The following is a 3,602-nucleotide window of genomic DNA, read 5'->3' as shown; positions in this document are numbered from 1 at the left end:
TTTCCCTTGGAGGTCTCATCCAGTAATTCTACTGGATGCATTTACTTATGCATTTTGGTCATATTATAGCTCCATGAGTCCTAAAAGTTTCCAAGATATATTTGAGCTCCTTCCATTTGATGCATCGATGATATCATGCAGATTCACTCACCCCACCCTCTGGGTAAGTCTCAGTAGAGCAAAGGCACACCAACATTTTATAATTTTATATATAATATAAACAAGGGCACAGATGTAGACTAAATTTCCTTGCATAAGAAGCCTACAGTAACTTGTCACTTGGTGCTCCTTGCTTAGCAGATAAGGGTGTTTGGCTACAAGGCCTAGTCCTATGGTTAAAGTAAAGTAAATCCTAGAAAAAACACGTGATCATCATCTCCCCATCCTCTATACTCCTTAGGCAAGGAATTCAGTTTCACTCCTCTGTTTGTGATGGAGTATTTTCTTTTAGGCAAATCCTTTCCCAATGATGTTGTTTTATTCCCATTTTATAAATAAGGAAGTTGAGGTTTGAAGAGCTTTGGTAATTTTCTCAAGGCTGCATGAGTCCAGAGTCAATCAGGTGTTCCAGATTTTTCTTACACACAGAAGAGACCTCCATGTCTTCAATCATCCACATGCTGTCAAGATTCAAAGTCACTTCATGTGTCCAAATTCCTTCAAAAAGACTTCCAGGCTCTTGAAATACATAAAGCTTTCCGCCTTCTCTGTGCCACACAATTTGGTACTTAATTACATATTGTTTCATAACATTCTCCTAATTGTATGAAGTGCATTTGTTTCACTTCTCCATTACGTTTATAAGAGAGATCCTTGAGGATAGAGTTTTCCTTTTAGTGATTTCTCTGCTTTTCCAGTCTATCTACTTCCAATTCCACTCCTAGAACATAAAAATCAAATTAAAAGGGCTAGTCCACATTTGCATTATCTCTGGTGCTTCAGAACGTGGCAGTAATAAGGTGTGTATATATCTATGTCTGTGTGTATGTCCACTTCTACCTATATTCCAATCCTGCCATTTCTCCCAGCCATCTGTAACATTGGGGAAACCATCTGCCTTCTCTGGGGCTGCTCCCTCATTAGTGAAGTGATGGCAATGAACTAAACGAGCCTCCATGTTCATCCAGTCCTGCGAATCTACCTCCATTGACGTGGAAGAGGACCTTCATGGAGAAATCCAAGCTGAGATCACTGGCTCAGCATGTGGTTGATTGACAGATGGCCCTGATTATAGAAAAACACAAGATGAAGCTCCCAACTGTGGTTCCCTCCCAGCCCAGGGCTGTGTCTGTGTCCTCTGTCATGTGACATGAAGGTGGCAAACACATAAACTCCCAGGGCACTTCTGAGTAGCCACCCTTGCATAAACCCTATGGTACCAGTGGATTTCAAAGGAAGGCTGAAGCAAATGTTCTTTCTCTGAGGAGTGAACTATAAAAGGTAACCTCGATAACGAAAGTGTATCCATCTAATCAACTGAACTGATCGTTAAAAGCTAAAAGCTTAGATCCCCAAAAGGGAATTGATAGACTGCATAGGCACCTCTAAAGACAATCATCATAATTCAGCATTAGTTAAATGTACCATTAAAGTATCCACATAGTTAATGAAATTTCACTGGGGTTTGAGGTTTTTTCCCTGAGTTGTTTAAATTGCCTCAATCATGAATGACTTTCTGAATTAAAAATTAAATGGACTTTCAAGTATTTAATTAGATATATCTATTACTGAAGTAGAGAAAACAACTGAAATCTACCTCAGACATCTCTCAGGTAAGGCAACACAATACATCATCAAGATTATAAACATTCTGTTGATAAATGTAGATACAGAGGATTTTTAGAGCTAAAATAATAAGCATTCAGGAATTTCCTTTTGTGGTTCTCTCCTTCTTAGATTAGACAGTCTCAAAAATTACCTCAACTCTGGGCCAGCAGCTAGCATGGAGGTTAAGGTACTAGGTTTCATATGGCTGACTACATTGTCCAAGTCCCTGACCCAAAAGCTTCAAAATGATGCTGGGTGTATATGCATGCATGCCCAAAATCCTCAGAGGAGAACAGAGGAAAAGTGACTGCAAGAGAAGGGAAAGGATTGTAGTGTGACCATCCCCCCGGCAGTGATTTTTCACTTTCCCTCTTTCTCTCTCTCTCTCTTTCTCTCTATGATGAATGCACACACACTATAGCAAAAACAAAAACCAGGCAAATAAAAATCACCTTAACTTATCTTTTTGAAGTCTTTAAACAAGTTCAGATCTCACAAAAACCCATTATGCAATTATTAAACAAATGTAGAAAGGGGTAAGTGAGGATAAGTGATGAAGAACTTCTAGACATAGCAAGTTGAGGGCCTTCAGAGGAGGGTAGAGCTTTCTCTTTAGTTAATTAGCTATAGTACTGACTAGACATGTGGGATGTACATGAAACTCTGCAAGAAACATAGAACCTTCCCGGCCAGGGTGTGCAGCTGCCTCAGTCAGGGCCTCCTTTAGAGAGGGAGCAAGAGTTAAGCCCATAAGACTCCTGCTGTGATTCAGTAGAGATCCCAAGCATGTACTCACTTCCATTCAGTAGACACAAGGGATCGTTCCTTTTCAGGTAACAACCCATGCCCAAATCTACTCTATTACTTTGGGCACTTTTCACACATACTCCATGCTCAGTGGGCATATTGCTATCTCCTCCTTAGTGCCTCTAGAGACAAGACTAGGGCTCTTCCTACCACATGGGATGGACCACCATCCTTTACAGGAAAGGAGGCAAGGGATACAGATGAAGAGTGCAAAAAATAGAACACCTGAAAAATTTAGTTAAATTCAAGAATCACACAGCAGTAGTATTTATCAAAGACTTATTACATGCTGGGCATTGTGAACAGATAAATTAGAAGTGGACATACACACAGACATAGATATATACACACACATAAATAATCTTCAGTGCTCGCCACAATCCTATGGGGTAAGCTATCAATATTGTCATTTGCCAATGGGAAAATGAAGGCTCAAAGAGGTTATGTAATTTGCCCAAAGTCAAACAGTAAGTAGGTGGTAAAAAAGATTTTTTTGTCCTTTTTTTTTTTTTAGAGGTTTTTGCTATAGGGCTCATGCGCTCACCAGAAAGACAGAGAGAGACAGAGAGATAGAAAGCGAGAAATCACCTCCCAGGGGGATGGGCACACCACAATCCCTTCTCCTTCATTCTTTACTCGGGATCTTGGGGCACGCACACACATGAACTGGCATGAGTTTAAGTCACTGGGTCTGGAACTCAAAACCATGGTTGATTACATGGAAGTCCAGTGACATAGCTATTATGCCAACTGTTGGTCCTGAGATTTTTTTAATAATTATTTATTTTATTTTATTTATTAATTCATTGATTTTTAAAATTTGACCAGAGAGAGACAGAGGGTGAGAGCAAGATAGAGGAAGTGAGAAAGCAAGCCACCAGATTCAGGACTTAAACCCTGGTCAGCCATGTGAGAGTGTTCAGGTGTCTTAACCACCACACCACCTGGTGGTCCTGGTCCCGAGATTTTTTCTTTCTTTCTTTCTTTTTTTTTTTTTTTTTTTTTTTTTTTTTTTTGGGGTTTTTTCC

The 3,602-nt window shown here is 39.8% G+C and overlaps 1 long non-coding RNA gene across 3 annotated transcripts in view; it reads right to left on the bottom strand.

Moving 5' to 3' along the window:
- Positions 1-45: 45 nt before the first annotated feature.
- LOC102467912 (uncharacterized) overlaps positions 46-3,602 on the bottom strand; it is a 16,428-nt gene continuing 12,871 nt past the window's right edge. For 2 of the 3 annotated variants that reach the window (XR_335393.1, XR_335394.1), the window contains one exon: positions 46-880. This is a non-coding gene — a long non-coding RNA (uncharacterized LOC102467912). Of the gene's footprint in view, positions 881-1,017; positions 1,225-3,602 lie in introns of those variants that run through there. The other variant, XR_001370794.2, reaches the window with a different exon arrangement.

Source organism: Tupaia chinensis, unplaced genomic scaffold (assembly GCF_000334495.1).
Source record: "Tupaia chinensis unplaced genomic scaffold, TupChi_1.0 Scaffold000407_4, whole genome shotgun sequence".
Taxonomy (NCBI): Eukaryota; Metazoa; Chordata; class Mammalia; order Scandentia; family Tupaiidae; genus Tupaia; species Tupaia belangeri.
This window is presented reverse-complemented; position numbering and strand designations above follow the sequence as displayed.